The sequence below is a fragment of the Notolepis coatsorum genome (genome assembly GCF_963971535.1).
Source record: "Notolepis coatsorum genome assembly, chromosome: 4".
NCBI lineage: Eukaryota > Metazoa > Chordata > Actinopteri > Aulopiformes > Paralepididae > Notolepis > Notolepis coatsorum.
In genome coordinates, this window is record NC_140168.1 from 109,486 (window position 1) to 118,452 (window position 8,967).

Below are 8,967 nucleotides of genomic sequence, written 5' to 3' on the forward strand. Positions count from 1 at the left end.
CCTGCTGTGTCTTTGTGATCTTGTGAGATTGACTGTCTTTACTGCAACCAGCCTTAATGGACTGATCCCAAGATCTGCCCAGGCAAACATGACTGGGTACATGTAACACAAGTGATCCATGCACACTCTGCACAAGTCAATTCATCATTTCATTGAAACTGGAGAAGTAAATTGATCGCTGTGCTGCGTGGCGACACTAATCTCTCCAGTTGTTCCTGACTCTCACCTGATACACCTCTGAACCTTGTGAGAAAGATGCGAGCTAGTGTAGCTATTCTCAAACTGAATGCATCTATAACCACAGAACTGTTTAGCTATAGCTATAGCTCATTATCCTCATAACACGTTGTACAGAAATAGAACAAGGGGCTTGGTGTTTTCTATAAAAAAATGTACGGACGTCGAAGTCTAATCCCGGTCTAGATATATTGTCACAAGCACATAGGAAGTTGACAGACTTCGCCTAGAAACACAACATCTATTGGTATACTGGCATAATTATAGGTCTGAGCGTGTTAAGCTAACATTTCATTAGTAATAGTAAGACTATAAAAAATATGAATGAGGTGGTTAATGAATTCAACAATTATTTTGTAACCTGTTCATAACTGGTGTTATTTACAGTTTAGTTTCCAAATATAGGCATAAACAAGGATATTAGACAAACCAACACACATAGACATCAGAAACAATACTGTGTTATTATGATCATGTAAATGTAATGCCTGGGCCCTATTCCCCATACCTGGTTCTGATGCAGCCTCAGGGCCCTATTCCCCGTACCTGGTTCTGATGCAGCCTGGGCCCTATTCCCCGTACCTGGTTCTGATGCAGCCTCAGGGCCCTATTCCCCGTACCTGGCTCTGATGCAGCCTCAGGGCCCTATTCCCCGTACCTGGCTCTGATGCAGCCTGGGCCCTATTCCCTGTACCTGGCTCTGATGCAGCCTCAGGGCCCTATTCCCCGTACCTGGCTCTGATGCAGCCTCAGGGCCCTATTCCCCGTACCTGGTTCTGATGCAGCCTCAGGGCCCTATTCCCCGTACCTGGTTCTGATGCAGCCTCAGGGCCCTATTCCCCGTACCTGGTTCTGATGCAGCCTCAGGGCCCTATTCCCCGTACCTGGTTCTGATGCAGCCTGGGCCCTATTCCCCGTACCTGGCTCTGATGCAGCCTCAGGGCCCTATTCCCTGTACCTGGTTCTGATGCAGCCTGGGCCCTATTCCCCGTACCTGGTTCTGATGCAGCCTCAGGGCCCTATTCCCCGTACCTGGTTCTGATGCAGCCTGGGCCCTATTCCCCGTACCTGGTTCTGATGCAGCCTGGGCCCTATTCCCCGTACCTGGTTCTGATGCAGCCTCAGGGCCCTATTCCCTGTACCTGGCTCTGATGCAGCCTGGGCCCTATTCCCCGTACCTGGCTCTGATGCAGCCTCAGGGCCCTATTCCCCGTACCTGGTTCTGATGCAGCCTCAGGGCCCTATTCCCCGTACCTGGTTCTGATGCAGCCTGGGCCCTATTCCCCGTACCTGGTTCTGATGCAGCCTCAGGGCCCTATTCCCCGTACCTGGTTCTGATGCAGCCTCAGGGCCCTATTCCCTGTACCTGGCTCTGATGCAGCCTCAGGGCCATATTCCCCGTACCTGGTTCTGATGCAGCCTGGGCCCTATTCCCCGTACCTGGTTCTGATGCAGCCGGGGCCCTATTCCCCGTACCTGGTTCTGATGCAGCCTGGGCCCTATTCCCCGTACCTGGCTCTGATGCAGCCTCAGGGCCCTATTCCCCGTACCTGGCTCTGATGCAGCCTCAGGGCCCTATTCCCCGTACCTGGCTCTGATGCAGCCTGGGCCCTATTCCCCGTACCTGGTTCTGATGCAGCCTCAGGGCCCTATTCCCCGTACCTGGCTCTGATGCAGCCTGGGCCCTATTCCCCGTACCTGGCTCTGATGCAGCCTCAGGGCCCTATTCCCCGTACCTGGCTCTGATGCAGCCTCAGGGCCCTATTCCCTATACCTGGCTCTGATGCAGCCTCAGGGCCCTAGTCCCCGTACCTGGCTCTGATGCAGCCTCAGGGCCCTATTCCCCGTACCTGGTTCTGATGCAGCCTCAGGGCCCTATTCCCCGTACCTGGTTCTGATGCAGCCGGGGCCCTATTCCCCGTACCTGGCTCTGATGCAGCCTCAGGGCCCTATTCCCCGTACCTGGTTCTGATGCAGCCTCAGGGCCCTATTCCCCGTACCTGGCTCTGATGCAGCCTCAGGGCCCTATTCCCCGTACCTGGTTCTGATGCAGCCTGGGCCCTATTCCCCGTACCTGGCTCTGATGCAGCCTCAGGGCCCTATTCCCCGTACCTGGTTCTGATGCAGCCTCAGGGTCCTATTCCCCGTACCTGGTTCTGATGCAGCCTGGGCCCTATTCCCCGTACCTGGCTCTGATGCAGCCTCAGGGCCCTATTCCCCGTACCTGGTTCTGATGCAGCCTGGGCCCTATTCCCCATACCTGGCTCTGATGCAGCCTCAGGGCCCTATTCCCCGTACCTGGTTCTGATGCAGCCTGGGCCCTATTCCCCGTACCTGGTTCTGATGCAGCCTGGGCCCTATACCCCGTACCTGGTTCAACTAAGTCGATCAAAAGTCCCATTATCCAGATTCAATTAACCCGATGTTTGAAGCCGGGATTTTCCTGTTCCTCGAAGGTGGATTCAGTCTCGTTAACTCGAACCAGACTTGATACTCAGGATCAGTGCGCACGCCCGCCTCAGCCGAGAAGGCAGCAAGTGTCGAGAGCAGAGATCCTGATTTTCTAACGGCATTGATTGATTGATTGATTTAAAACTTTATTAACAGATTGCAGTACGGCTCAATAGCCTCGCCGACAAGTTAAATGCATAATCTATAGGCACATTTTAAGTCCCTCATTACCCCAATCAATCAATCAGATTATATTTCTTTAAACGTGCCCTGCTGGCAGTAGGTTCATGGAATGGATAATCAAATGAGATCTTGCTAGCGAAAATAATTAGTTCAACAGTTTCAGAATAAGGATACGGCTCTCTTATCCATTGATGGATGTATGGTTGATGTTTCATTTGTCTGCCACCGTGGTCTGATGGTCGAGCATTTTGTCTTTCACACGGACGACCCGCGTTCGAATCCCACTTCTTCTAGCTTTCTTTTTGAAATGTAAATACTTCAATTTGGTGCACGTTGAGAGCTATATAAAGAATGACATCCTCAATGCATGTAGATTTATAATATTTTAACTTAAAACTAGGCTACTTTTGCGTATAATCATTAATATTATATTCCAAAAAAATTATATTGGAAACGCGGGGTCTCGAACCCGGGTCGCCGGCTTGCCAGGAGTGAGCACAAGCCGTTGGACCACTGTGCCAGACGGGGTATATCCATTGTGTATCCAAGACCATCAATGGACAAGAGACCCGTGTTTAGAATATTTTTCTTTTGAATGAAGTTTTATCTCTTTATTCTCAAATGCATTAATCCCAGTTACAATATCACAATAACGTGTGAGTGATGATACAATTCAACAATCCTCAGATTCCTCGTAATTCATAATCCACAAAAACCACAATCCACGCATAGACACTTCAATTTTATGCTTGAATGAAACACAATCCAGGCGCTCCCACAGCGGAGAATATGAAAGGAATCAGAGCCAAACGAGCGATAGGTTTCAATCATTAAAGATATCCCCGCAGGATTCACATTTGCAATGCTGCGCGTTGTTAAAATAACCACATAATGTGTACATCGCACCTAGCGAGCACCACGGTATATATAACGTGCATTATTTAGGACAACGTGAATTTAGTATCAGCATTTTGGGTCTATTTTACATTTCAAAAGCCCCCTCTGGAAGAATGAAGCACAAAAACGTAATTCAGAATGGTATAATGCAGATCCTAGACTGTGAGAATCATTTCAGGAAGCGAGCTGTCATTTCTTTGCGGGGGCGTGGCCATGGTTCATCCAGCTAACTGAACTTAAACCTGCTCTCGACCAGGCTCAAACTTTTTGATCTGTTGTCATGGTGATTTGGACAATCGAGCGTCGGGGAACAGAAAGGTCCGGCTTAAGTCAAGCTATACTGGAAATTATCTGGCTAACTCAGTTAGCCAGGTACGGGGAACGGGGCCCTGATTACGCTACAAACTGCAAACACTTTTATTATTATTCGGTTACAAGAAATCAGACCCGGCACCGGAGCAAATCAGTAGGAGGGGCTTTTCATGAGGGGGCCGGCCCACAACATCACCACGGCAACCACCAACACAAGCAACACGTCAACATGAACAGCATCAACACGTCAACATGAACAGCATCAACACGTCAACATGAACAGCATCAACACGTCAACATGAACAGCATCAACACGTCAACATGAACAGCATCAACACGTCAACATGAACAGCAACACAGCGGCTGCACCAACACGTCAACATGAACAGCATCAACACGTCAACATGAACAGCAACACAGCAGCTGCACCAACACGTCAACATGAACACTGTGGACACATTGCTGCACCACACGTCCACAGCTCTTTGAGGTTTTCATTAATTAAAAGTGCTTTATAAATATAATGTATTATTAATATTCTTAAATACACACAATTAAACACCATGAACAACAGCGTTGTGTGCGAGTTGCCACACCACTGGCACACAGATACACACACACATACACACACAGATACACACACATATACACACACATATACACATACTGTACCCTGCTGCCTCTGTGTTGCTCCTGGAGGAGCCTCATGAAGCTGGAGACAGCGTTTCCCTGCGGAGTTGAATCTCCTCAGCAGACAGTCCTTCCACTCCCCCCGCTGCGCTGCTTGGTCAGATCCTTTTAGAAACGTAGTTGAATCAGGTGGGCGCTGCGTGGGTGAAGCATGGTCCCTCTGTGGTCTGAAGACGTTTTTCAACGCTGACAAAGAGTTCTCACGGGTGGCAGTGGAGGCCCCACACGTTAAAGCAGACTTAAGCGCTATCAGGACACTTGGCATTAGGGTTGGGTACTGTCATGGGGCTACCCCCTGCCCTGTAATGGTTGCCTGACAGTCTTAGTTGGTTTAGCCCTGGTCCCCACATGTGGTCATGCTACCAAACATTTAGCTTAGGCTTTTTGGCTTTGTTTATTTTGTATATAGGTACTGGTAGAACCCAGGCACAGAACACAAACCTTCTGTTAAATCATAACGTGTTATGTGGATGTAAAGTGTTAACAAATACCCTGTTTGTCTCTGTGCTCCACTTGGTTCCTTGTAGAATCTCTGGCTGCCCAACCAGAACTGGGAGAGGCCAAAGCCTTTTCTGGAGGGGAGATTTGGAAGGAACCAAGTGTGGTAGAGTACAGGGGGGGGGTTCATAATGAGAAGGGAATAGACTTATGAAGCGCCCTGAACACCGTTTAGTGTTTTGTGATGGTAGATCAGTACGGAGTGATGTATCCATGTTGTACAGAATTATTTAAGGTGTAAAATAATGTCTGTATTGCTTTATTGATTGAAAATGGAGATGCCAAAATGGCGGCACATACACACAGTTACAGTACCACGCCAAACTGGCGGAACGTATAAGTCAAACTTGCGGGCGACAGTGGCTCGGGAGGTAGAGCAGTCGTCTGGTAATCCGGAGGTTTGTGTGTGTGTGTGTGTGTGTGTGTGTGTGTGTGTGTGTGTGTGTGTGTAATGCTCACAATGCCTCATTGAGTCATGACTATATGTGTAAAACGTAATTAACGTGGTTAATGATACAAATATTGTCGTATTTATTATTATTATAATGATCTAATTCCGAGGATGTCTGTAGAATCGATGTGAACGCAATCACCAACCAATGAATCCCAAATTAAGCCAAATTAAGTAAAGTTGCTCTTTACTCTGGTTGGATGTTGTATTGTACTTGTGCTGTATAATGACAATACATTTGAATCTAATCTCATTTTGATCACGTCAGGCACTACCTGTTGGATATTTCCCCCATAAGGGTCAACACTATGCAGACGCAATGGATCCTTATAAGGAGCTGGCGGGGCGTGTCTGTATGCAAATGAAGGTGTACAAGAACACGCTTCCAGTTTAAGAATGAGCCTTTTGTGGGCGGCTACGTGGCGCAGTGGGCAAGGCGCTCGCCACTAACGCAGGAGACGCTGGGTTCGAGCCCAGCTCTCTGCGTTGCTACCGGCTTGGCCGGTCGTTCATACTAACACAATTGGCAGTATTAGGGGGCGGGAAAGCCGGTGGGTGGGGATCGGACGTTGTGGACAGCGACTCCTACAGGTCGGTTGGTGCGCCTGTACAGCAGAATCAGGAAGTATCGGGGGCAGCGTGAGCCTCTCACGCGTTACTCCTCGCCGCTGAGAGATCGCGCTGTTCAGGTGAAAAGATGTGACTGGCTGCCTCCTCGTGTACCGGAGGGGACACGTGATGCAAGGCTTCTATCCTCACTGCAGCCGACCAGTGGGAGGCATGGTCTAGCAACGTTCGAGACAGGGGAGGGTAGAATTGAAGGGAGAATTGGCGAGGCGAAATTGGGATGGGAGAAAAATAGAAAATAAGGAGAAAAAGTGGATCAAAAAAAAGAATGAGCCTTTTGTCATTCCAGCTGTCATCCCAGCTGCGATGGTCTTGGCCGCCTACCAAGACCGTTTCACGTGTTCAGGAATCCGGAAGTGGATTTTCGTTAATTTGTTTTTATGAAGATAGTGAAGAAGATACTTACGAACATGTCCGAGAATGAGGTCCATTGATCCTCATCCTCTGACCGGGAGATCCCACTGAAACCAGACTAGACTTTTGGGAAGGGATGTTATCAAATAACCACCATGGCACAGAGCCAATCTTTCCACCAGGAAACTCTGGATGCCAACATTAAACTCAAACACTGGGCACCAAATCTCTTCTGAACTGAACGTCAACACGTTTCTATTTGCTTAACGCTCGTGTCGGATGATAACAGCCCACCTTCATAGCTATTCCACAGCTAGCGGAACGGCTCGGTCTCTGTTTATTTAACGTCAGCTACTGCATCACATTAGCAAACATTATAACAGGAAATAAACAGGGGCCCATTTAGAACATCTATGTTGTTAGAAAAGGTCTGTAGGATATGTTCGTCTGGATGGCCAAGGCAACCAACATGAGTAGAGCTCCGGACTCATGATCGGAAGATCACAGGTTCGAGCCCCGGTCACGGCTGCTGTCACTGTGACGCCCCTCTAGCTTGACTTTTTTAAAGAAGACATGTACGGCCCATGGGGACATTAACGTGTGTTGTCGGGCCTTATAAATAAATTTGATTTGATTTGATTTAGCTCATGGAAATGGGATGAACTCCAACAGTCCTTAACGCTTGAGATTCTCTCCTCTGTTGCAGAGTTTAAAACCTTGATCGCCAACCTTTGCCAATCAAGTTGTTCGTGTTTTAATTGATTTGTTATCCTTGCTCTTTGCCTCATCTTGTTGTCTTACTGTTATGATTTTATGTGCTTTTCTTTTTTTGCTAATTCCTGTATGTACACTCGACGTGACGGTAAATGAGGGAAACCTCCGTTGCCTTTCGAGTTTAAATAAAGATTTTAAATAAAAATGAAATTAAATATGATAAATATGAATCTAATCATACTTGACATCAGTAGATCCAACTTCAAGCCCTCACCCCCACATGCCTTCACATTGCAACGCAAGGTTATACAAATATCTATTTTGCATAAGAAAATAAAGCCTGCCTTAGCAAATAAATCCTTAACGGCGCACAACAACAGGTCTTTTCTGTTGAGGACCTGAGCGGTTTCCTGATATGTGCGGAGGGGGTGAGTGTCACGTTTACACCACATGACCCCTGGATGACCCCTGGATGACCCCTGAAGACGTCCACCTCATGGCAGCAGCATCTCGCTCTATATCTCCTGTTACTGTGTGCAGTGACTCCTGAGAGGGGAAACACCCAGTACTGTATGTGACGCATGCACACACACACACGCACACACACACACACACACACACACACACACACACACACACACACACACACACACACACACACACACACACACCCACCCTCTCTCCATGTCTCTCACACACACATACACACACACACACACACACGCACATACACACACACACACACACACACACACACACACACACACACACACACACACACACACACACACCCACCCTCTCTCCATGTCTCTCACACACACATACACACACACACACACACACACACCCACACACACACACACACACACACACACACACACCCACACACACACACACACACACACACCTTCTCTCCCCGTCTCTCTCACACACACACACACACTCTCTCTCCCCGTCTCTCTCTCTCTCACACACTCACACTCTCTCTCTCTCTCTCTCTCTCTCTCTCTCGCACACTCGCACACACACACACACACACACACACACACACCCTCTCTCTCTCTCTCTCACACACTCACACTCTCTCTCTCTCACACTCACACTCTCTCTCTCTCTCTCTCTCTCTCTCTCTCTCTCTCTCTCTCTCTCTCTCTCTCTCTCTCTCTCTCACACACACACACACACACACACACACACACCCTCCCTCTGGAAGATGATTTGAGGACAGCCCAGCATGCAGTCACACACAGATCACATAAATGTGCATCATGGGAAACGCAGCAGGAATGTGCTCCGTGATGAGATCCACATGGAGGAGGGAGGGGCTCCGCGACGCGGCCAACGTTACGCCCCAGTGACTGATGGAGGGAGTGACCAGACACACCCGGTGCTGCGCGGGTCTGAGCCCTGCCAGGGGGGGTCCGTCTGCTCATACGACCCTCTGACCCCCCTCTGCCCCCTCTGCCAGGGGCAGTCCGTGTGCCCGTAACGCCCCTCTGACGGGCCCCCCCCCCCCTTGGCCCCGTTCGCAACAACTCGTCTAATTCACCTAC